The following is a 27,338-nucleotide window of genomic DNA, read 5'->3' as shown; positions in this document are numbered from 1 at the left end:
TTAGAAAATTGGTAACTAGACAGCTAATAAGCTGTTTGGAGCATTATATTTTGGGTAAATGATAATTTGATTTCCAGCCCAGAAGCGTTTTATAGACAGCAATGCTTCTGGCCACTGAGTCGTTGAACCTCATCTTAAATGTAGGTCATTTTGCGATAGTGAGTTATGATCTTTCAACAGTCGACCATTGTATCCTGATAAAACATTTCACAGATGTAGATGGAATTCTAGTGGGATCCTCTGTTGCTCCTCGTGTTTGATTAGTATATTAACATATATGTTATACTGATTAGCTCCTTTGAATGCAAGGTGTTTTCATGTAAAGATGATATTCAGATTATTGTCCATCTAGACCAGAGGTCTTCAAACTTTTTGATGCTGGGACCCCTTCTCAAAATGTTTTAAGGTGTAAGGACCCCCTCTGACAAATATTTCTAGAACCTGGTACTCCTCATTGACAATAATAAACGTTTCCAATTTCCACAGCAAATCATTTTTACTGCGAGGAAATAATATGAAACAGTGTTTAGCAAACCAAAGTTCAGTAGTGTGAGGGTGCGGTAAAAAATGTGGCTGAAAACTAAGGTCCGAATATATGAGGAATTGGTGTAGGGCAGTGCTGCAAGTCTTCCTGCTGCAGTGCCCTACGGCAATATAAAAGGGCAGGAATGGACTGTATTTATGAAACACAGTGCCTTCCTGTCCTTTCCACCTGTGCTGGTGCACAAATTGCTGCTTAACGTCAATGAAGGCAGGATTATTTTTGTGCAGGAAGGGGGACCTTCCTGCACAAAAACAATCCAGAGAGGCATTTTCCTCTTTCTGTATGTGAGGCAGATAGCAACACACATGGAAAGAGGAAAAAAACAAGGAGAAATTAAAATTGTTTTCCTCATTACGCCTGCTCTGGGGAGGTGTACGATTTTGGCACTGCTCCAGTTTACGTGATTTTGTAAATCTAGGGCAGCGTCAAAATCCATGGGTGTTGCGTGGGAATACCCACCACAATGCCCATGGGATGCCTCCTTGATGCAAAGTAAGGTAACACAGTGGCTTGCGTGCTTTGCCTTACTCCATATCTATGAGGCCATGCAGGGTGGCTGTGCGTCGCCTCATAGGTATGAATGAGAGGCTTGTACTGCCGGAGCGTCAAATTAGTGATGCTCTGGCGGTGCAAGCCTCTCGTAAATAATCCCCAAAATATTCTGTAAATGTGTTTTTTTTTAAGTCTTTCACTATCAGGTAGCTACATAAAAAATAACAGCAGCTTAAATGAAAATAAAAATAAAAGAAAGTTGTTTCTCAGCTTAAATGAAAAAAAAAAGGAAAAAAAGTTGTTTCTCAGTGGGCAATGCACTGTAGTGAAACCTCTATTAGTTAGTACACTGAAGAGGTCTGTGTGCAAAGGAAAAGCAAAATAATAAAATCTTGGTTGGTGCAGTGGAGAATAGTGATTTGTGTATTTTTATTGCCACAAAGTCACAGCCTGTGAAAGAAAGCACGTGGATATGTGGGGCATTATTTTATACTTGCATTACACACAGTGTAAGATAGGCCACTACAAAAAGGTTTAAGATAAAAGGATGCTTTTACAATGTAGATTTAAGTAATATCAGAGCATATGCATTGTCATATTTAATAGCTGTCCCTTCAACACCTCCAGGTGAAGTAAGCGCTATGTAAATAACATTACAACTAAAATCACACACTCATAAAGAATACGTTGTAATAATAACGCTTAGAGTGACTGGATCATTTAAAGCCAAGAACCAGTTCGCAAGCATCCTTTACAGTTGCGTTTTTAGCTGTCTGGCTTTATTTCCCAGCACAGGAAACTCAGTAAATCAGAGTTCAGCTGAGGCATTTTAATGTTGGGAGAAGTGAGTCTGGGGGAATGCTCGACCCCCTGCCCATGTCTCCACGGCCCCCCTGGGGGTCGCGACCCCCAGATTGAAGACCTCTGATCTAGACCAACGTTCTCAGTCTTCCCTGCTAGGCTCCATTTGGGTAGCTTCCAATTTCTTAAAGCTTGATCACAGCAAACAGAATTATTGATTTTTGGCAGCAACAAAGGTTGTTAAGATAGCACTTTGGCTCTCCTGAGTTGCCTGTTAACTCTGCAGGAGTACACCGTGGTTGGAATTAACGATTTGAGAAACAAGTCTAGTTTTGTGGATATTCCTCCCCTTCCAGGGGGAATAACTGACCAACTCTAGAAGCATTTCCCACCCGCTTGGAGTAGGCAGTAGGTAGTACAGTGAGTGGGATTTTTGAGTTTGGGGAGATGGGTGGTTAGCTTTGGGCCTTTATCTTCAGCTGGGGTGAGATGTTTGTGCTCCACCCAGCTGCTGTATGCGGTCAGACACAGCAGTTTTCGGGTCTGTTGTTTTGGGGCCCAGAATTATTGTGTCCAGAATTTGCAGACACAATAATTCTAGGTCCTTAGACACTGTAGAGCTTGCTGTTGCCCGGAACAGTATTCTTCCTGGGGATATAATTCTGACCTGGTCGTAATGAAGGCAATACTGGCCAATTAGTATGGGTTCTCCGCCAGTTTGGAAAGCCAACTCGCTTTGTGTTTGCTAATAACCCTTCTCTATTCTTATTCATTAACTCAGCATTTTGTTAGTCACTACAACAGCTCTAAAGAGCAATTACTTTTCTTCCGCCCAATATGCATTCGCTGATTAATGCCACCTGCATGTTATCCAGATTAAACTATTGTAATAGCTTATATTTGGCCACGGTGACCCAGCTCAAGCCAGAATTCTTCTGCAATTCCAGAAATAAAAACCAAGTAGGAGATAAATGTTCCTTTTAGATTTTTAGGTGCCAAAATCTGGAATCAATGGCCTCTAAATTCAAGACATTCACCACGTTTCCGAACCTTTAGAAAGGGGCAGAATCCACCTGGTTTTAATGTGTTACGCTTTGTTTTATTGGCTCACAACAGAAGGAAGTCTTTTGTGTCAGTGTGCTGCTGATGTAGCCAATAAAATCGAAATCAGAAGAGCCATTAGGGCCATCAAACCTGTGAGTTAATTTAATCTCTGCCTTCTGTATTCAGTGATTGTTATCCATACACCTAATGGGCTAGATGTAGTGTGTAACCCAATTCTCACGTTGGGTGCCCCTCTGAAAGAAAAGGGATAAAGAGGTCCCTCACATGGATCCACGGGCATGGGCTGACACTCCTGCAGGACTCATCCCATATCTGGTGTGGGAATGGTGCATGGACTAGAATATGGATGTCCTGCGAGGGCCTTAAAATGAAATAATCCTGGTAGTTGCATCATCATGTGATTTAGGATATCATCTAAGATCGCTCTCCAGAAGGGTCATGCTGGCCCAAATCCCCCTAGTCATCCCGACATCATTGTGTTACCTGGTGGGATTGCAGTGAGTGCCCACAGATTGCATTAAAGACACACAAGGTGATGGGTGAAATGCTTGCAAATAATCTAACCTACTGGGAGAAGCTTTGTTTTTTTTTGCCTGCTGTGCCACTCTAGACAGAGGCCCACCTTACCGAAATCAGTAAGGCCCATGCTTCTTATGAGAGTAATCCAAACTAAATTGCCAGGTTAATCCCTCCAGAAGGAAACATAAGCACCCCCTGACTGGTTTTGGAATAGTTAAGCCTCATCAGTTAAGTATAGCTTGGGCCTTGTGGCACAGCTAGCAAGGTATCCATGCCTAGACATTCTCTCAGCCACTTATTGAACACACAAAAGGTAATGGGAGTAATGCTTGCGAATAATCTATACCACTGGCAATTCCTCTGTGTAGCATTCTAACACATTGTGAAGTCCCAAAAAATCATGGCTTTAAAGATGTCCATCCTGATGTCACCCTTCTTTCTGGCTTGGTCCAGGATGTGATCCTTATCCCTTTCATAATAAGCGGGCAACCACTGGTGTTGGGGGTGCACCTGGCAACGGGCTGTGCTAGCATTCTGTGGGCCCTTTCCAACAAGTGGAATGGTGAGAGCCCCTCAGGAGTGATCTTCTCCCGTAGCCAAGTTTCCAAGTAGTCTAGCATATTGTTCCCCTCCACTCTCTCTGGAAGGCATGGCAGTCAGATGTTCTTCCTTGATCTGTGTTTTGCATCTTCCGCCCTTTGTTTCAGCATCTTGACCTTTCCTTCCATAAGTGTATCGTTCACAGAGGGCCAGTAAATCTGAGGGAATCTCCTGTCTTTCTTTCTGCTGTGGTGACTCGTTCCACCAGTATTCGGTGGTCATCTTTGGGAATGCCCAGGTCCTCTCCCATTGTGTCAATTTTAGTCTCTAGTACTTCTCTGGAAGCAGCGATGGTATGTAGGATATCTTGCAGTGTTGGCCCTCAGGTAACCTCTCCAACGTAGTTGTCATTGTCCGGTACATGGGCAGCCAAGCTACTAAAGGCCAACCCCTTTCTTCTATTCGCTTTACCCATGGTGGTGACTACAGGATGTAAAGTGTTAGCCGAGAGGGTAGTTCTAGTGCAGCTGTGTCAGACCAGAGGCGCCTCAGTGCTAAAATAAACAAGAGGAACAAATGGGCATAAATTGGGGTCATCAAAGTCCGATACCTCTGTGGAGAACCTTGGAATCCAGGACACCCTGCCTGACTCACGTTTCTCCAGTTATCCGGTATCCCAGTTTAATCTCAGCGCTTTCCTGCAGTGGAGTGGAGCCCCTCTGGCTAGTGTACTCAGTGAGGTTGGTGTCAGATAGGGTGTCCCTCCAGGCCCACCATCCAGCAGTAGTTTCAAGCAGGGGAAAGTGATTCCAGTTGTAATGTGCCTTTAAGAGCCTGCCTCGGAGGTCAGAATGGGTTTTCAGTCCCGTGAGCAGGGACCGGGCATCTCGGGGGAGGTCTCACAATACCGCAGATCTTGGCTCCAGGTGCCGTCACCACGTGTCCTTCAGTGATGCCCCCCAGGTTCATGTTGGGGCCACTTGCAAGTGAAGTGCAAATTGGGGAAAACATTGCGCTCGCCACCGCTCGTCTGGCAAAATCTGGGGTCCATAGATGCCTCTACCAGGTGTGCCTCACCAATCCCACCTGCAGCGATCTCCTCTGCGGGGTTGATGTCAATATCGTTGTGCTCCACAGCAATGTGGTTGAGTTTAGGCCTCGTCAGGGCAGATCCTCAATCATTGCCTCCAGATACACCACATCACAGGCACAGTTTCAAGCACCCCAGGTCTGGTACCTACTGCCTGGTGTCTGTGGTGTCCTCGTGTCTTGTCTCCCCTGTGGCCACCTGGAGGGCTACGGAGATGCCTCTGCGGTATTCCTGGGTTCCCACTAGGTCAGGAAATGTCAGTTTGGGCCCCACTAGAGGCCCCACCCAATGCCTTCAGGTGGGGCGCCCCTCCATTTCCCTGCAGCCAGATAGCCAGCAGGCAGGGGAACAAGTCTTGCTACGTGTAAGGGAGGGGGGGCCCATGCTGGCTCTCACAGCACCCCCACACACAGTGATGTTGGGTGTCAGATCAAGCAAGGCCACTGCTCCATTTGTGGCCTGCACAGACTCACCCAGAGTCTCCTCTGCACAGGATTCACGCTGGTGCTTCCTTCTAGTGTGGCTGCAGTAGAATGGAGTTGCAAAGCCTGGGAGGAGGTCTACCGCTGGGGGGCAGCGTCAGCATGATGACATGCGGGTGATTACGTCCCACCCTGTACCGTTCAAGGCTCCACGTTGCTGGCCAGCTTCTCTCAGCCTCTGATCGCCATTTTCTGAGCGTCCTGCTCAGCCAGCACGGTTGGGTCCCAGTGCCTGCCGTGGGATCCCCTTAGCTTTTTCTTGAGTGGTGATCCGTACAGGGAGCATTGTGGAGGCACAGATGTTAGTGGGTGTCCCCCAGGTTACCCATATAGTGCAGGATGTCGATGGGTGAGTGCAGCTCACACCATTGCCGCTTGGCCAAACTGCCCATTTGGTACCATCTCCTAAAGATTGGCCATGTGTGTTGGGGGATGGCTGCAGGGCTTGGACACAGCCCAACTCCTGTAGGCACCCAACCCACATACAGACTTCAGCCTTTCATGGCAGGGGATAGCCATGGGGCCTTCCTGTGGTCAGGCCCTACGCCCAACACCCTGTAGGCACCCAACCCCACACAGCCTACGGCTCTGCGGGGCAGGGGTTTGCTGCAGCCAAGCAGCCCCTCTCCTCATTAAATATTAGGCCTAGCCCTTAGGAGGCGGTGGTACCCGGGGTTGTAAATGGCCCGGGAGGCGGCCACACTCCCCTTCCTCCTAAATTGCCCTGGCCCCACGGAGGTGGTGGTCCCCGGTGACTGTAATGGGCCAAGAAGGAGGGCCTGCGCACCCTGCTCCCATTTTATAGATTGACCTTGCTCTGGAGAGGAGTTGGTCCCCAGGGCTAGAATCGGCCATAAGGGGGGATGCTTTTGCTCCCTCCCCAACGTAATTATTTAAAATTGCTCCCGGGACCTGGCCCACCCACAGGCCCAGTTAAACCAGAGTATGAGACCGTGCTTGGTCTTGTAAACATTTTTGCTGGGATCCACCAATCGTTTGGTTTCTGTGGCAAAAATTGAAAAAATAATGCTTTTTGACTCAGGCAGGGTCCCTGGTGGGCCTCACCACTAGGCCTAGGGGAGTCAGTGTATTCCTACCCTGCCCCCTTATCGTTCTTTTTTTTCTTAACTTTTTTTTGGGGCTGAGTCTAAGTCCCAAAATGGCTGCCAACACTTCCTTGTTGAAATGTTGGCAGCCAATCAGATCTCAGCGTGACATCTGTCGGATCCACTGAGGATCTGCGTCCCTAGATGTCCAATTGTTTTTTTCTTCAATTACTCAAACCAGTGAACGGATTTAGACCAAATAACAAAAAGGGTTGTTTCTTGACCAAGAGGTAGCTTTTTGCCAAACGCGGTGTAATTCCATCCAGTGGTTCAGGGTGTAGTCATGTCTAAAATCTCCATAGTTAATTGCATGGGGAAAAAGCAATTTGGTACCCTCTTTTTTTCTCAGCCCCCGCTTGACGAATCACCTTGAAACTTTCAACACCGCAGCTGAACTGACTGTCGTACTAATTTTGAAAATTTCATGGATTCGTCCAACAGCGCTAAAATTATTGGCAAAACAGAAAACTCTTTTCCAATGGAAACTAGGTCCTTGCAAGAACTACATATTGGGGACTGCCAGTAGGATAGAGAGAGAGAGAGAGAGATAGAGAGAGAGAGATATAGAGATATATATAGAGAGAGATAGATATAGTTTCAGTGAATTGCTAAAGTTTTTTTTAATCAAAATCTCATTTTTATTACACATAACTATAACTATATTTTAACCATTGTTTTTGTCACTGAATTTGTAGCCTTTTTTAAAAAGAAAAATATATTAAAAAATATATTGAAACTTACTACTATGTAATAATGTTTGCACAGAGAAGGTTCAATTTAGTTTTTGAAACTCACCTATACAACAATATTCCCAGCATAGTTTCCATAGTCTTCGTATATATTTTTACATAAACCTCATATTTATATTTAAAAAAGACACTCATCGGTTTTTCATATACTGTAAACTGTGTTCTCATATGTATATCTGTTTTTAAGGTGTGTGTGCTCTCGCAGGATGATTGCAGGATCATAGAGTTATACATTTGGTTCCAATCTGTTGAACAGGGTTCTTTTTCTTTTCGTCAGTTGTTAATGAATGCTAATTTTTAATAGTAAAATTAGTAAAGTTAGTACAGCATGTATATTGTATTAATTATCTTGATTACAAACTTATGGCTCTTGCAAAATGATCTCAGGAGTCGCACACACAATCCCCTTGGTGGATTTCGAGGGGACTGTACTTCCTGTTTGGCTTTATTTTTGCAGATCTGAAGAAAATAGGACATGAGAAATGTTTAAAGTAGGGAAATATTTGATGTATTGTTGCATTTGAGATATTAACAAAGTTCTGTGTTATTTTCAATCTCGCTGTACTCTCGCAAGATACCCATGAGAACCCCAGGAGAGGAAAGAAATCCCAAGGAAAGATTGCGATTGGTTCATATGGATGTCTTTATTTAGCAAAGAAAGATTCCTTCATCTTTGCATCAATGTCTTATTGGGGTTTTCTGTGATTACACCTTTTTGGCTACCACACTGACTTTCCTGATTTTCTTTGACCAGAATATCATCCTCTGGTTCAGATGCGAACCCCACTCCAGTTCCTGCAACTCAGCCACCCAAAGAGTCCTTGGTCTGGCAATTTTTTTTAGATGAGGCCTGGTGGGAATAAAGTATCTGCCACATATGTGATTTTTTTTGCCCTTTTTTGCTGGTTATGCAAGCAGATAATTTTTTCTTCTGAGATAAGCAGGCCTGTACCGGACAAGCTTGTCCAGGATCATAAATGCCCACCTAGGCAGTAGTTTTTTAAACATTTTTTTTCTACATGTTTCTCCTCTGTTTTTTTTGCTTTTGTTACTCCAGAGTTCTTGTTTAAAAATAAAAATAAAATACTAACACAGAAAAAGTTGTTCAAAATGTTAATTGAAAATGTTCTTTTCAGAGCTACGGTATACTTTAATTATGTATGTTCTTTGTGCGATGTTCCTCCCCCCCCCCCCCCCCCTTTTTTCACTCTCACAGGAGCCATGATGCTCTCTTACACAGCATGGGTGACTTTTGCGAGCCTCTTCCGAGAGTCAGGCACACAGTCCTCTGAGGCCACTGCGAAGGGGGCAGTGTTTTTCTGGTTGAGCATTCAGGAGCATTTCTCAAGAAAGTGCTTTCGTGATGAAATCTGCATTTTCACCGACCATATCCTGCTGTAATACGTATAATTTATATCCACCAGATTTTCATAGCCCCTTTTTTTAATCCAATCCCACAAGACTCTCCCTTTCCCTGGCTTAAGTATGCATAGGAGGGTGGAGAAGGTGCTTAACTCACATGTAACACCTCACTATTCCATACTAAGTATAACGAGTACTATCCTTCCCACTAACACTTCCCCAGGGAAATAACCATGTTCATTATGTGTGTGGGAATAGATTTCCCTATCCACTCACAGCTCTCCCCAACATAAAATATATACACAGTAGTATGTAGGGAATCTTTGTCTTCTGCACTAACACCTATTTCCAGGACAACTTGGATATATAATAATATGGTGTAGTGAACCAGTGGCATCTGTCCTCATACCTCTCCTTAGAGCAACAGCTATATGGAGTGCTGTCTGGGAAGGGAGTCATCGCTCTGGTAACACATCTTACCAGGGCAAGAGGTGTCTCTAGTAGGGTTTGAGGGCAACATATCTGTACTCATACTTCTTCTCTGCCCTGTTTCCTGGCACAAGTCTCTTGCATGATACTCTGTGTAGTAGTGTGTGGAGAGACTGGTCTCTCTCCTGTGATGTCTATTGGATAATGCTTGTGCACATTAGGGTATGAAAGGTGGCTTACCTTTGTGGTCACACCTCTCCCCAGTATGGCAGAAGTACAAGTAGAATATGGAGTTGAAATTATCTTTATGCTCAAAAGTATGTCTTACTTAACATATAGAGACTGTGATATGAGAACAACTACCTCTTAGGTGAGACATCTCCGCAGAATAACATATGCAAAGTAGACTGTGGGTAGAAATTGTTATTTCTGCACTTACCTCTCTTCATACTCATGAATGTCCATAGTGGAGTGGAGTTCAGAACTGTCTCTTGGATAACTTATGTCCCTATTTCATTGTGTAGATATACTTACCTGTGTTTCAAACACTTCCCAGTGGCAACATCCATACATAATAGGGTGTGCACATCAGATGATAGCAGTGTGTATTAGAGTATAAACGTGCACTTACCTCTGTGCAAATATCTGTCTTGCATTATAGTAACTATACTACAGCATGCAGCACCTCACTGTTGGTTGACAACTAACCATACCTGCATTGCAAAATAATTGACTCCTCAATTACCAACTCTCTATAAAGTAAAAGATGAGCTTGGTACCATTTACATACATATACATGTAAAAGCATATTTACACTCCCTCAATATGGTACTGACAGTTTTACCAAATTTTGCAATAGTATTATAAACTTGAACTTTATAATAAACATTAAGGAAACTAATCCAAAGTAACTTTAAATGTATTTATTACAACATAACAATTTAACAAAAATACAAAACTACAACTATGTTGACAAACAATATAAACTATAGCATAAAAAATGTAATACATCATTGTTTTGATGCTCATGAGCACCTCCTAAAAACATCCCCCCCTGCACTTTCGTTCTATTTGCCTACTAGATGTAGATGTTGATGACTTCTATGTTTTTCACCCACAATCACTTATTTATATCTAATGCACTGGTATCTTGTTATTCTTTTCTCCTGAAAAATTTCATACCCTCGCACAGCGCAATTTGTTTCACTAATAACTTATGACATGCCATCAAACCTTATTTCATAAAAGTTTATAACTTAACACATTCCTTAGATACACCTTTCTTAACACTCACTGCAGATGTTCACTCTAGAAATAGCAATATCACCACTCAAACATTTCACAGGGCTAAAGTATGTGTACTGTGAGGTTCATAATGACAGTACAACTTGTATTATTAGATTCTTTGTTTTATAATTTGACAAACACTGCATCCTTTACTTACAAGTACACACAGTTTGTACATTTCAATTTTTTAACACTATCTGCAAATCTTGCTCACATCTCTCTACATTGTAATATGTAACTCTGAAAATCTATATTAACACATCCACACCTCCCCAAACAATGTTTCAATCTGTAAACATACTGTAGAATAAGTGTACCAACATTAGACACTTACTAACATTTCTCAACAATGTTCATGAAATATATTGCGAAATACCAGTTCTTTATTAAATGCAAATGACCACACCAGTCTATTTCAAACCCAGATACATTAACTTTTGCTTAGTTTTGCTGAGCACAATTCGGAGGCTTCCCTCTCCTTCAAAGCAGCAAGGTCACACTGAGCTATCTCTGGTTCTGCACCCAATCACATCACACCATTTCTGCAACCATGTATTAAGAATAGTAACTACTGGTGGAGCCTTAGCCTTTTTTTTATACTCCCTCCGCTTCCATATGATCTTGAGAGATTTATGCAAGATCGTAAAAACACCTCTTGGCAGGCCCATTTATTTTCTTCACAATAGTTATCCGTTGGACAACTCCTCATTTTAGTCTACACGCACAACAGTCTCAACTAAAACCTCTCCCTTGGGAGCACTGAAATGCCTGCCTTCGGCCGTGCATTTCTCAGTCTCTTGTGAGTCTCGCAAGCTCGAACATTTAGTGTATTTCTCATGGACAAAAGGTCTGCATGCTTCAGTGTGGTTAGTAGACTATTCAAACCCATAAGCCTGTTCACTGACACTTTTCTCTGTAAACACCTTTCTCTGCCACCCCTACCTTTTTATCCTACTAACTCGTGAGATTGTAAAAAAAAAAAATAATAATTAAATCACATAATGTACACTCTCCTTCATTTCAGTACTTAAGTGGTACTTCCTTCTCCTAGGACTTTAGAAAAAGTGGCCACTCCAGTCTCCCCTTTCCATGGTATGGCAGCAGTATATAATAATCAGTGATGAGAGACTGGACTCTTCCAAAACAGCTCACCACAGGATAACCACTCTACATAGTAGGAAATAAGAGGGACTGGCGATTCCACTGAGATCTCTTCTCTTCCTCAGGGCAACAAGGATGTACAATACAGTGTAGGGAAGGACTGGCCGCAGCACTAAGAACTCTCTCTTGGATGAAGGGTTTGTGTACTAGGATGTAGGAAGAAACTGGCCTCTACACTGAGACCTCTCTGATTACGGATGTGCATAGTAGAGTGTGTGTGTGTTGGGGTGGTGTTATTGGCCTCTGCTGAGATCCCTCTCTTTGATGATGGGTACACGTATAAGGTGTGGGAAGGAACTCGTCCTTATGCTTAGGGGGGACTAGTCTCTCTCCTAAGACATCTCTGTTGAATGAAAGATCTACAAATATGGTGGGGGGGGGGGAGAAATGAGCTCTATAATGACGTTTCCCTTGGATGTCAAGCATACAGACTAGGTTATAGAGTGATGCCACGTCTGCTCAGACATCTACCCAGAGTAACATGTCCAAATTAGGTTGTGGGTACAGACTGCTGTCTGATCATACCTCTCTTCATGATAATGAATGCCATTAGTTCAGTATAAAATGGATTACCCTCTTTTGACAACTGTCTTAGACAACCAGTATGCATATTTGAATTTAAGGACACACTCACTTCTTTCTCAGACATTTCCTTATGGGTACAGGCATGTATACTAAGACAGACCTCTGCACTTTTTACTTCTCTCCAGAGTGACAAGCTTATACACTGAGATGTGCCAAAGAACTGCCCTCTCCAGCAACTGACAATAGTGAGAAGTACTGTACAATGAAATTAATTTGCCTCTGTACCAAACCCTATCTCTTGTATAAAGATCTTTATACTACAGTGGGAGGAAGCACTAATCACTCTATAGTATCTTAAACATACATATACATACACCAGAACAGTTACAGTTCTTTAAGATGGAACTGCCACTTTAAGTCATCGTTGCAATACTGTAATAATATAGAACACTTTAAAATCTGATAAGGAAAGAAATCTATAGTAATTTTTAATATTTTATTTTAAAAAATGTAACAACATTACAAACAACTACATTAACAGACTACAACAACCAGAAAAAAAAAAAACAACAAGTTTTACCAATGTTTTACATTTTCTGTTCCCTCCGATCACAAGGCACCAACACCTCCTCGCCTTTTGCATCATTTGCCTACTAGATTTTTATGTACGCAGATCTTTTCCTTTTTTTTTTTAGCCACCTTAGCCTGCCAGCCATCGTGATTTTCTGGCAGGCTAGGTGACAAGAGAGTCACTTCAAATAAATTAAAAAAATTGCAAAAAGGAGTTCAGCTAGAAAATGATAAACATACAGTGAGTGTGTTACAACATTACAGGGATCTACACCTCAAGCAGATGATAACCCTCCTTTTGTAAAATAGAGCCCATTTTTGCTGTTTAAGTAAGCAGATCATTTTGTCATCAAACTCAAGTAGCACTACATAGAACAAGCTTATCCAAGGTTACAAATATTATCGGAGTCACTAACAACATAATTTGTGCAATTTTTTTTTTTCCTTGACTTGCCACACAGTTACTTTTCCACCTTTCTTCCAAAGTGAACAATTTTTGTTTTCTCCCTCCATACGTTCTGTGACATGTTACTTCTGTTTTCCATTTTCCACCTAAAAAGACAAGATAACCAAAACATTTAAAGTTACATATTGATCAATAATTTATAACAGTGACACATCACTATAGCGTCCTCCCCAGCCAGGGTACCAGCCAATGACTTTGCCACACATGGAGCTGTAAATCGACCATGTTTATTCCTCTGTGTATAGCTATGTACCCCAACATTCTAAACTAAACTTTCATTACATTCTATTCTAGCGATTACGTCACACTGATACGGAGCATGTTAGGAGTCAGAAAGGTTATGTCCTAAAACATGCAAGACACTCCATTTCCCCCTCTATTTAATGAAAAATTAAAATATTTAGAAAATCAGTAGACACACACACACACACACACACACACACACACACACACACATATAGATATATATACACACATACATACAACTATATCTCTTTGATCAGTCTTTGTGGTGCTTCGATCATATGACAGATCTTTTACTGGAAGCAGTCATCTTCAGTGTCTGGGATTGCTGTATTTGGTAAGGAGACAGCAGCAGTCACTGAATTTTCAAAGTCATTCTTTCATTCACCATTTTGAAATGAAGGCTGATAAAACACAGGCTTAAACTGAGAAGAGTTTCTGGTAACTGACTTCCCAGGACACTGAGCAGTCACCACGTGTCCCTTGGTAGTTATCACTTGGAAAGGTTCAGCTTAGCAGGGAGTGTCAGATTTTCTTTTGCACATCTGTTGGGTGATCACCAAATCTCCTTTTTATACGAGATGTCCTTTGCATGTTGCTTTTTGTCTGCATAAGCTTTCATTTTCTGCTTGTTAATCAAGTCCCTTGTACAAATCATATTTCACTTTTGTCTATTTTGGTGGTCCTTTGAGGTAACTTGGTTGTCATTGCTTTCCCAAACATCAAAGTCACAGGACTTTCACCTGTGATCAAGTGAAATGTCGAATAAGCTTGTAGAGTAGAATTAAATATTTTTTTCAAATTGAGCTTCTCAAGAGTTGCACATACTGTTTTCTTTAGTGTTCTCATAAAGCGCTCAACAAGCCCATTGGCCTGTGGCCTTTAAGTCATACTTTTTTGATGCTTCATGTTTAGATACCCCAAAAACTCTTTGAATTCTTTACTATTAAAGGGTGGGCCATTATCAGACTTCACAATGGCTGGGATGCCCCATGTCGCGTATGTGCCATTTAGTTTTTCAATAACTTGTTTGTGAGTCCTGGATGAGAGATATTCAACCAAAGGAAAAAATGAGTATTCATCTACAATTACCATTGGATGATGTTCATTAACAAGCGGAACAAAGAAATAGATGACTGTTCTCTCCCATGCATGTCTAGGGATTTCTGACATGTTCTTAGTATGTTGAGTAATGGTGGTTGATAGGCAATGCATAGGTGACAGGCCTTGAGTTCCTTTTCAACTCTTTCATCGAAGTATGGAAACCAAACTCTGGGGGTCATCATGACCCTGTTGGTAGATGTAAATGTGGTGGTAGTACTGCCAACAGGCTGGCAGTACATACCGTCACATTATGACATTGGCGGGTTGGCTCAAGCCAACCCGCCAATATACCACATCGACCGCCTTGGCGGTAGCAGCCGCCGGGCCGCAGATAACAATCTCCAACCCGGCGGCTGATACTGCACCGCCAATGGCATTTTGACCCTGCCTACCACCAAGGTTTTCATGGTGTTCATAACACCACGAAAACCATGGCAGTAGGCCCTATCCGCGAGTGGAGAAGTGTGGCTCAATGGTTAGAGCGGCAGACCCTGAGGCAGAGATCTGGCTCAAGACCAGGGTTCAAGTCCTGCTTCGGCAGGTCTTGGGCTCAATTCCCCTTGACCAGATAATTCTCACCTCGGTGCCTAATCTAATTCATGGGTCCCACTCTGCAACTCTGGGCAATAGCTTGCTTAATCTCCACAACGGCCCCAACAGCGCTTGGATGCCTGGCTTCACCCTGGGGGTGCTCAGGAGTGGGTGCCTCACAGGGAAAAGCCAGGAGGGGTTCCATAGCGGTATGAGTACAGCGCCTTGAGACCCTAACGGGTAAGTAGTGCGCTATACAAGTGCTAATTTACATTTACATGGGGAATGTCTTCCCTGTTACTGGTAGGAGGCCCGCGCCCCCCAACCCCCTCCCCTCTTGCAAACCCGACTTACCTGCATCCAGGGGGTCTTCCGGCAGGAGACAGGACAGGGCGCTGGTACCGCCAGCAGAACACCGCCAAGCTGTAGTATTTTTCATAATAAGGCTGGCGGCGGTCTACTGGCGTGGCGCTGCTGGTGGTAGCAGCGCCACCTTAATACTGTCCACCGGCATGGCCACAGCCGGATTTCCGCCCTTCTTGTGGCGGAAATCCAGCTGTGGTCATATTATGGCGGATGGATGTTAGCCGCGGCGATGGTCTTTTGGCGGCCGTCGCCGCGACTGTAGGCGGCACTTACCGCCAATGTTATAATTAGGGCCTCTGTCTCAGAGAGCTCTCTTTGTGGCAAGGATACCACAATGGCCTTTATGAGCCCATTCAATCATTTTCTGTTGCAGACTCTCTGGAACCAGGATTCTTGATCCTTGCAGTATAACTCCTTCCTGAGTTATGGAAGATTCACCTTTTACATTTTGTACTGATGTGTAATTCTGTCTTTTAACTTCAGCAAGTCACTAAAAAGCAATCAGCAGATTCTAATCCTTTCCTTGACAATGCACAATTGTATAATTGTACTCCTGTAATCGTAGACCCCATCATTCAATGTGAAGCGGCATCTTGACTTTTGGATTGCCAAAAATGGTAAACAAATCTTGATGTTCAGTTACCAGCATAAAAGGCTTTCCGTACAGGAATACATGGAGATGTTCTCAAGTCCATACCACAGCCAAACACTTTCTCAGGTTGTGAGTAAGCATGTTCTGTCTTGGCCACACATCTAGCATAGGCCACAATATGCCTTAGAGCATTTGGGTGTCTACTCTGCTGTGCAAGGATAGCGCCTAACCCAACTGGACTAGTGTCGACCACAACCTCTGTATGAAGCTTTGGATTGAAGTATGCTATTTCAGTAGCTTTTTCAATGGCATGTTTGATTCTCATGAAGCTTTTCTCACATTCTTGTGAAGATTAAAAATAAACATTTTTCTTCGCCAACTCTCATAGGAGCACTAACAGTGGCAAAGTCTTGTATGTATCTTGAACAGTAAGTGGCCATGCCAAGAAAAGGGTGTATCGTTGAAACATCTTGCGAGGATTCAGCATTTGACAAAGCTTGTACTTTTGCAGGATCAGGCGTCATACCCTCATCAGAAAAGATATGGCCAAAGAATTTCAGTTTTCTCTTGTTGAACGCACACTTGTCTGCATTCAAAGTCAAACTTGCGTCATCGAGTAATTGACATACTTGTGTGAGAGCTTTCTTGTGCTCCTTCTGTGTAACTGTGAAAACTAATACATCATTGCTACAGTTAAATGTGTTCACAACAGGTTATATGACGTCTTAGAAAAGTTCTGCAGCCAATGACAAACCAAAACTAAGCCTCTCTTACCTAAGCAAACAAACATGTGTAGAAAAGGTAGTAATGTACTTGCAGCTTTCTTCAAGTTCCAGCTGATGATAACCCTTATTTAACTCAAGTTGAGAAAAGACCTTTGCACCATTCAATTGCGTTATCATTTTTTAGCAATGTGTGACCACGGATGTCACTCTCGTTCAGTTGCTTTGTTCACCTGACGCATGCCAACACATGTACACAGCTCCTTCACTGTCTTTTTTTTTTTAATGTTTTTTAATTTTAGGCACTACTACAGTGGGAGAAACCCATGGTGTAGGACCAGTGGAACGCTCAATGTCATACTTAAGTAATGATGCAAGTTCTTTTTCAACCGCTTCTTGTAAATGAAAAGCAATTCATCTATGTCTCTGAGCAACAGGACGGGCATCCTCATTAATGCTTAGTTTTACTTTCATAGTCTTTAGCTTTCCTAAACCATAAAAATTTGAGGGAATTGACTTACTATTTTGTCATGATTCATGTTGTAATTCACTGAAATCAGTCCCATATCAGGAGCCATGTTGAAACTGAGGAAACGGGCACTTGACGCTGCACCTTGAAGCACATGGATTGGTGCTTGTATTGTCGTTTTCTTATGTTTCACTGTCACTACAAATTAACCTTGACTCTTTATGGGTTTTAATGCTGACCAAGTATACACTTTGGTCTTTGATGACATAAGCCTCAGTAATGGAGATAGTTCATTGTATTTCTCTTCAGGTATAATGTTTATCGATTGACCACCGTTTATAATGAAAGGTATCAAACACCCATTTATTTTCAATGTGATCTTTGGACAGTGTTTGTATGATTTGAGTGCTTTGGCATGTCGACTTTTCTTTTGACTGACCTTTTTCTTCATATGCAACCAGTCCGACGTGCACGTTTTCCTGAGGTAAAAATCGTCATGGCACAATCACTTTCTTTTATTTTGAGGCAGAAGATCTGATCGACGATGGTTAAGATGACGATCAACTTTATTTAGTATCCATTTTCCTCTACTGATGTCGCCACTTGGCCTTGTGGGCGTGCTTCAAATGTTGCTTTTGGAATGTTCTGGTGGGCGTTCTGTCTTTGGGCCATGATGCACTTACTTTTTCCTTTGCTTTATACACCCTCACAAAACTCTCTTTACCACAGCCTTTACATAACTTGTCCAATGGCGGTACACTTTCCTTCGTGTGGAAAGGAAAGTCCACATCTAAAACACAACTTCTTTTTACGTGTAGACCTCACTTTGTGTCCTTCAGTCTTTTGCTTCAGATTACTTTTCACTATCGTGACTGATTCGCTGTGAGCACCTCTGACCTCCATGTCAGCAGCTTGTCTCTCAGCAGATTCCTCAGCTATGGCAGCTCTCAACACTCCCTCCAGACTAGAGGTTTCTCTCAGCATTCTTCATCTGAGTGAATCGAACAAGCATCTATCGATAACTCTAAGACGTATGGCTTCTTCATAATTAAATTCATTCAACTTAAGTGTTTTTGTGCATCAAGTCTTTTCTCAAATTCATCAGTTGTTTAACCAACTCGTTGATGTCTCGACTGAAAATGTATCATTCATAATCAACTTTTGGAACTGGATTGAATTTGAGATTCAACGCATTTTTGATCTGTGGCATGTGTCTTCTTCACCAGTTCTCAGCATTTTCTTTGTTAAAATTAGTTTAAGTATTGGACTGCTGACCCCACAACTTTACATTACTTCTGGATCAAGAGGAAATTCTGCCAAGGAGAAGAGCTTGATGCTTTAGGAGGACCTGCCACTCTGCCTTTTCTTTGCTGTGCTGGCCTCCTGCTGCTGTCTCTGCCTGAAGAAGGAAATAATTGGACTTTGATTTCTGAAAACCTGCTTGTGAAGATTCTCCAAAGGCTTGAACTGAGTTTGCCCACTGTTGTGAAGTCTCACGGACATCAAAGACTTCATATACCAGCATCTGGGCTCTCTTGCAGAGACCACTCCCTGACAATCGCCACATCTCTTCCTTGCGAGGAAAGAATTGATGGCTCACTTGCCAAGCTGAGAAAGAATCGACGCACTGTCTCATTTGCAAGTAAGGAATCAACGCATTGCTTGTTTTTCCGACGCACACCTGCCCGTGTGGCTTTATTGGTGATGCATACCAGGTACTTTGTGCTAAAATAGCACATCCATTGGTGGATTAAGACTCTTTTTACTTTAAAAATTCATATCTTTGCTTGTGTATGTTGGATTTTTGTTGTTTTGGTCTTGTTTGATTCAGATGATATTGGCTATTTTTCTAAACTGATGTGGAGTCCTTTTGTGGTGTTTCCACTGTGCTACTATGTGTTGGTATAAATACTTTACACATTGCCTCTTAGATAAGCCTGACCGCTTGTGCCAAGCTACCAAGGGGGTGTTCAGGGATTATCTGAGCTGTGTATCTCCTTTACCCTGACTAGAGTGAGGGTCCCTACCTGGACAGGGTGTAAACTGACTGCCATCTAGAAACCTCATTTCTAAGATATACATTTTGTATGGATTGGGCTCAATGCCAGCATGAGGGGATGTTTCATGAAATTCTCTTTCTTTCTCTCTCCATGCTGTAACTGCAATATTTACAATTGCTTCAGCTAGGCTGTAAAACCTGATGCAATTTCTTTGTCACCCATAATTAAGTTCCCTATTCTCTCCCTTATTTCTACACCTTGCTCCTGCTTGTCTAACCATGCTGTCAGTTTTCAGTCTTTATTTCCTATCTGGTGTAAACGCCTCTGCTAACGGGCGTACATTTTCTTGGCTTCATTCTCGGCTATATATTTTATTTATTCTGTTGCAGGTAATTCAAAACTTTAAAAATGGGAAGGAAGACAAACTCTTCTTTGACAATGTACAGACAGCACTTTATTGTTGGGACAGTGAGATCAACTCTCCTCACTCATTCAGGCAGACGGTCTCAAATTGCTGTAGCATAGAGAGCTTCCTATATATAGAATCACACAATGCTTTATTACAAAATAGTAAAAAATCAGTCACTACATAGTTATACATTACATGTGGCAAACCATCATGCCACTTGTGACCCTTGACCCTAAACTATTACCTAAATTACCACACATCCTTCATTAAAGAACCGCAAATAAGTGATCTGCCAGTTCTAGAATGAAACAGAGAAACTTTTGAACACCTGTGACGTCGTAAACCTTAAACTCTAAACTAATCTTCTAGACATTCTTCATTTGTGGCATTAACAATGCTTGGCAAACTAACCATTCTTTGTTCTTAAACAAATACATATTTGTGGTAAATACAACTTTAATACCATGCATGCTTTATCATTGTAACCCTAAGACCTCTGTGTAGGCTGAACTGAGTAGATTTCCTTCTCTCATTGTCTAATCAGGTTACAGTTTATTTTGAAACACAAAGAACGTGCCAGTAAGCCTGTGTGCTAAGACGTAATTACCTACATGCTTGCTAAACATTAGTTGGATTTTAACTGCAACCCTTTCAAGTTACTTATTTCATTGTGTCCTTAAGGGAACTCTTCACCTTATTCCGGTCAGTATTAGTTTGGGCCTGCAATGTTCCTTTACTATGTACAGCTGCATAGCACTTTCTGCCAATGCCATTATAGTTTCACATCCATATTCTACATTTCCTGTAACACTTCACCCTCAGACTTCTAAGACTCCGATTTTTCCACATGAATTTCTGATTATTGTTATAGTAGTTAATTACCAGGCACTTCTGTGTCTTTTGTGTTTTTGATGGGAATGGTGCGACTTGACATTGTAGGGCAAGGAGTTCTGCCCCAAGACCCTTCCAGCCCTAAAAAGGGTAGTTGCTTCAGAAAATTACGGTTTACCTCCGGTTCCCTGATTCGTGCCACACAGTAAGCATATCACAAAAGAAATTGTGGGTAATGCCGCCAATGACAAGTCAGGATGGATGAGAAATGAGGATCTTTGAATCGTATTAAAAAGCGGTGCGATTTCATTCATGAGTTTTGCCCTTTGGATGTGTGAGGTCATCCTAAAAAAGGGCTTCACCTCTTTGTTTTTAGATGAAACAGATTCCAATTTTACTATGAGATCCCAAGAATCCACAATTGTACCTTGTATGACCCAGTTTAGAATGAGATCTTGAAGATTTTGCTTTCTGACAGGGCTGGACTGGGGAACCAAAAGCTGTAGCCAAAATGCTCAATCCAGCCCCACTCCCCTCATTACCTTGAGTAGTCTTTTTCCATCCATTCATTCACTCTCCTCTCTCTTCTCCTTCTCTGATGACTTTCTCTCAACCTTCCTCTCATTCTTGCTACTAAAGCCAACCCCTTGACTGCTGCACTCAACCTCGGGGAGCTGAGAAAAGTGGCAGAGGCACCAGCAGCATTCCCTGGGTTTTCAAAACACGCCTCTATCCGACCCGGAAAGTGCTTGGCAGAATAAAAGGCCTTTCCGGCCTTGCCTTCTGGTGCGGGAGATGCAGCTCATCAAGTTTGTGTTACTGAGCTTTATTTACTTTAGAGTCCATATAACGTTTCACACTCTGGTGGTCGTTGAGAGACAAGAGAAGATAGTACAAATCTAAGTGAAAAATCTTACTGAAGTTGTGTTCACAACGCAGAGTTAAAAAAAAAAAAAAAAAAGTCTGTGCCCTTGATCATATTCTTTGCTACATCTGGCCCTAAGTTCCCCACAATCAATCTGTGCAATCAGCCCATTTTGTCGGCACAGGAATCTTCGAAACAAAGGGAGAAGAACAGAACTGGAGACATTTCTGTAGTTTTGTGATACTTATGGAATTTGGTTTAGCCCACAGCATCAGACTCTGACATGGGGATTTGCAAGGGACACCCTCCTCTAATTATGTTTGTGGGTTTCCTTCATCACATGAGCAAAGGTATTCAATTAAAAGACCGGGTGACTTCTTGCCATGGGTCAGAAAGCATTAGCACGGTCCAGGTGTTCGTTTGGTGCCGTCTCCTGCACCTTGACCCTCAGGAATGCCATGGTAGATGCACACAATCTAATATCTGGGGACGAGGGCTACTAACACTTGTGAGCACCTTTGTGCTGTTTGTGGCCTCCTGCCTCTGTTTGCTATCACGGCCAACAAAGTCCCTGATTGTTTGGCCACCTGCCCACAGCCAGCACATCAATGCCAGGTGCCCCCCCTCTACACCTTGGCCCAGCATCTCGCCACTCACCAGCGGGACCGATGACTACCCCTGAGCAGCTCAGTCTAAAAGTGAGAAGCTCCTGCCACGCCTATGTGCTCAGCCGCTGCCAGGGCATCCACTTAGCTAACGCAGCGCCTCAGCTGCTGAAGCCCAGCAGGTCACTCAGCGCCCCAGCCACTGAGAGCAGGCCTGGCCATCTGCTAATTTCAACATGCCGCCCACCTACATGTTTCAGCAGCAGTCGTGTTTTTACCTCCTGAGGGCCTCACAGGACAGGAGCCACTCAAGCCTGCCCTGCCTGCCACACCAGAAATGAAGGTACTGTGCACCACTGGAAGTTTATCTTGGCCCTCTATTCATGCGCTGCCGTTTTGGTTGCGGTGCTCCTGACACCACATTCAGTGCAGGCTAGACAGCGCTTACTCACCTGCTGCCACTGCAATATAGGAGTTTCTCCTTTGTTGATGAGCCTGATGCCCACTTGCAGCTGTCTACCTCATCCCTAAAGGTTGGGTGAGAGGTGGGACATGTGACTGCTCATGAGGAGGAGGAGGACAGTACATGATCTTGCAGCCAGCCATACTCGCCCTCACCCCAATTGTCACCTCCCACCTCAGAGCCTACTTTATGCACGTTTTGGTACAGCTCCTGAAGGTTGTCCTAGCATACTCTAGGTCACCTTGTTCAGCACCTAACCACATAGACCGATGGCTTCCATACCCACTCTTGAACCTTTTGTGTGTAATGAGCCTCTATCATCTCAAGCCAGCTAAATGGAAAGAGTGGGTGGACCATTTAGAAATGTATTTTGCGGCGGTGACCCTAGGAAACAACAGAAGATGTCTCATGCTTCTCCACCTCGGCAGTGCTGCAATACATAAAATTGCCAAATCAGTAACAGAGGTGGGACTGCCTTTCACCTACTGTACCTTAAAGAATGCATTGATGGCCTATTTTGAACCGCTTGCCCACCCAGCCTATTAGCGTTTCCTGCTACAGCAAGCGAGACAACAATCTGAAGAATCCATAGATGCTTTTTATAACCATCTCAAGGAGTTGGCCAGCACATGCACCCTACCAGAGGTCGAGGATGAAGTGTGAGCACAAGTCATCCAAGGCTGTTCATCCGCAAAGTTAAGAGAAACATTAGTCCAAGTGCCAAGGATGTCCATGGGCGAAAATACTAACTCTCTGCCGTTTCCAAAGAGCTCTCCAAGGCATGTGCTGCATGCATGGAGGAAGCCCTGCAACAGCCAGTACAAACTGAGCCTATCAATGCTATAGCCACCCCTAACACTGACCAAAAAAAAACCTGCTCTAAAACTTGAACAGCTCCAAAGTCCTGTCACTGGCAATACTTGCACCAAGGTGCCTGTCCAACACAAGAAAAAAGGTCCACCTCATGTAGCAAGCTAAATCACTTTTCTAAGGTCTGCCGGTCCTCAAGTAACAAGAAGCCACAAAGACCCAAGTTGGGGAACACTATGGAAGTGCCAGAAGCCAGGACAAGGAGGACATGGACGACGACAATGCCAAAGGTGCAGTACATGTTATACATGTCCTGCAACCTGACATACACCTAAGACACTGCATTCCCAAGAGCACTGTTGCTGTAGCAGGTCATCCCCTCTCTGCATTAATTGACAACGATACCTCAATCAATATCATGGCACAAACTGTGTTCCAAACTTTCCCATGCCAGTGTGTACATTTGTCTCTACCATTCTGTTGCCCCAAGCCGGTGTCTTCACAACCAACACCATCCACATGAATTGCACAACCAGAGCCAAAGTGTATGTCACCCGTGGTGGCTCGGGAATGCTTTTAAGCTGCAAGATGCCTGAATGGCTCCAAATGTTCACATTCGCATTCAGTGTACACCTCTCAGCTGTTGATGGCCTCGTGAGTGAGTTTGCAAAACTGTTTGAAGGAATCATTTGTCTCAAAGATTGCATGGTTTGCCTTCATGTAGATGAATCAATTCAGCCTGTCACACTTTGTCATCGCCAAGTAGCATTCCACCTTCACCCGAAGGTTGAAGAAGAACTAAGAAAACTAGAGGCGGCATACATCATCAAGAAGGTCGAGGGTCCAACCCCCTGAGTGTCACCAATATTGGTCGTGAGGGAACCCAAGTAGCCTGGGGAGGTTCAGATCTGTGTGGACATGTCTCTCCCCAGTATGATGATACGGCGAGAAAGGCAGCTAACACCCACTGTTGACGACCTTGTGGCATAAGTGAGTGGATCCAGGTGGTTCTCAGAAGTGGACCTCCAAGCAGGTTACCACAAGCTAACAATGGCACCAGAGACAAGGGCAATCACAGGTGTGATTCACAACACCATCTGTGGGTCCTGCTAGGGCTTCCTGGCGTCATCAACGTCGGCGATGACCTCTTTTTGCACGCTCTGTCACTAGAAGAATATCTCGAAAGACTGCGAGCTATGTTTCAGTGCCTTTTGGATAACAGACTCACACTCCACAAGGATAACTGTGCTTTTCTCCAAAAAGAGATCAGTTTTTTTGGGAAATCGCTTCTCAGAGAGTAGATTCATGCCTGATCCCACCAAAGTCAGAGACATCCGGTCAGGCCCTGCTCCATTCTATGTCACAGGAGTCTGAAGTTTCTTGGGGATGGTAACCTATGGGGGCTGTTTCATTACAAACCTCAAGGCCCTCACAGCCCCCTTCATGAACTGGCCAAAGCCATGTGGGAGTGGGACCCATCTCAAGAAGATGCCTTCTGTGCCACCAAATAAAACACTCTGAGCACACCACACTGGCATATTTTGACCCATGTCGTGAGTCTGACTTGTCAGTCGACTCGAGTCCCACATGTCTCGGAGCGATGCTATCTCGGAAACAGGATAATGGCGAGTGGGCTCCTGTAGCTTATGCTTTCCAGGCGCTGACTGAAACTGAACAGCGATACTCCCACATTGCGAAAGAGGCTATTGTAATACATTGAGGATGTTGTCACTTCCACCTGTATATCTTTGGACACCATTTCACAATTCACACCGCCTTAAGCCACTCCCTCCACTGCTCACTGGTTCATCTTCCAAGCCACCACCAAGAATTAAAAACTGGATTCTTCAATCCCAAGAATATGACTTCTTTGTGGTCTACCAGCTAGGAACCCAAAACTCTGCAGACTATCTACCCTGGCATGCAAGACCTGCTGTGGTCTGTGAAGAATCTGAAGCAGAAGAAGTGGAGGAGTATGTAAGACTAGTGGTTGAGAGATCACCCTGATAGAGATTCTGGAAGCAACACAAGAAGATGAGTGTCTTCAGCTGGCGCTGTCTGCTGTGGCGTCAGGTAAGATGAAGAAGAACCTGACTTTTGGCACCACTGAAGCCTAACACACTTTGCTGTCTCTGCAACATGTTTGCAGTGAATTGGCTGTGTCACCAAAAGGGTGTTTATTGCGAGGGCCTCGTCCATTGATCCCTCGACAATTTCAGCAACGGATAGTGGATCTGGCACACTCCTCTCATCAAGGCATTGTCAAGACAAAAGCCAGTTTCTAGTGCAAAGTGTGGTTGACCGTCTCAAAATCATGGTCGAGAGTACTGCATGTCGATGCTGTCTGTCAAGCAGCTGGCCCTGCTGAGCCACCAGACCCCATCATTACTCCGGCCATCACTCCCATCCCATGGCATTCAGACAGTACAGATTTTGACAGCCTCCCTGATGGCAGACACATGTTAGTGGTGATCGATGATTTCTCCAAATACCCAGAGGTGGAGAGTGTTGAATCCCTGACCGCTCACCAGCGCATCCCTCGCGGGGAGAAGATCATGGCCACCCACGGCCTCCTGCATGAACTCCAGACAGACAGCAGACCTTCCTTCTCCAATCAGGAGTTTGCAGAATACCTGAAGTTCAGAGGGATCCACCACTGGAAGACCACACTCGGGTGTCCCCAGGCAAATGGAGAGGCAGAACGCTTCATGAGGACTATTAACAAGGTACTTCGCATTGCACTGGCTGACGGTCAAAATTTGGACTGTGCACTATATGCTTTCATACGAGAGTACAGGCTTACTCTCCACCCCAACACGGGAGTCTTTCCAAATAAGCTGTGCATCAGCTGCCGACACATGGATATTATACCCCATGTGAACATACCCTCTGCTATTCAAAGTAAGTGTCTGACGCCCTTAGTTTACTAAATGAAAAGAATGACCTGATATCCTCCAAACGAAGAGCATGCCACAGCCAGTTAAGAATTATTAATGCTTTTTGGTCAGAGATCGACACCCGGGGAGCAAACTTTGCTTACCTTTTGAATCACCTCCTTGGAAGATCACCAGGATACGAGGGACAGTGATCACCACCACCAGGGGTGAGGAGACAGTCACCCGAAACATTGTTGTCTTTAAGTGTTACCAGCTCTCCATCTCTCGAGCAGGTGAGAATTTGCCAGCCCCATGGGAAAGGAATCCCTAGTAGGACATTGACAGCCGTGAGGAATTGCCCCAGGTTGATGCCAATCTGTCAGTAAGTCTGCAAAGAGATCCCGATGTAGCTGAACAAGGACAACTACCACAAACTTTGGGTGCACAAGACATCAACTCCAGCTCCGCAGACAGACAGCCCTAAAACAACGCCCCCATCCAACTCAAAGGATCCTCAAGATACAATCTTTTTTTGTCTCACTTGTGTTTTTCTTTTCTTTGTTTTTGTTTCTTCCTTTTCATTTTGTTGTTCTTTCGCTCCTCTGTCCTACATTCTATTACTTCACTGTGACTATAGGAAATGTTTTTGTTTTCCTTTACCTCTCCGGTGCAGAGGAACGGTATGTCATGGGACTTGTGGGATTTGGTTTATCCCACAGTATCAGACTCACAGGGGTATTTGCAAGGGACCCCTGCCTCTTTTCATGTTAGTGGTTTTCCCTGCTCATGTGAGCAAAGGTATTCAATAAAAAGACCAGATGACTTCTTGCTATCGGTCAGAAAGTATTAGCGGTGTCTGAGTGTTCATTTGGCACCGTCTCCAGCACCTTGACATACCTATTTGTGGTGCAGCCCACAGGAATGCCATGGTAGCCGAACACACAATCTAACAATTTCCTCAATGTCCACAGCACATTTTTAAGTTCAAGCACGACACAGTGACTTGAACTACCCCCATCATCAAGCACTGAAGAGACCAGAGGATCAAACCCTCCAGTGAATTTGAAAATCTATATCTTGGGGCTACATGCCCGTGGCAGCGCAAACTGTCAGAATCATAGGCTGACCAAAAACAGTTATGTGAGGTATTGTACAGGAATATTAAACTCCACCAGAATAGGGAGCACATCTGAGCGAATAAAATAGAATTCCCCATTACTTGGCAAAAAACACCACACTCAAAAAATACATTATCTCTTCTCTG

General features: G+C 43.7%; 1 protein-coding gene across 2 annotated transcripts in view; it reads left to right on the top strand.

Annotated features, from left to right (window-relative positions):
* The window catches only part of CROCC2 (ciliary rootlet coiled-coil, rootletin family member 2), an 878,259-nt gene that overhangs the window by 121,453 nt on the left and 729,468 nt on the right, over window positions 1–27,338 (top strand). The window lies entirely within an intron of this gene.

This window comes from Pleurodeles waltl, chromosome 11, assembly GCF_031143425.1.
Source record: "Pleurodeles waltl isolate 20211129_DDA chromosome 11, aPleWal1.hap1.20221129, whole genome shotgun sequence".
NCBI lineage: Eukaryota > Metazoa > Chordata > Amphibia > Caudata > Salamandridae > Pleurodeles > Pleurodeles waltl.
The sequence above is the reverse complement of the archived record's forward strand: the minus strand, read 5'-3'. Positions and strand labels throughout refer to the sequence as shown.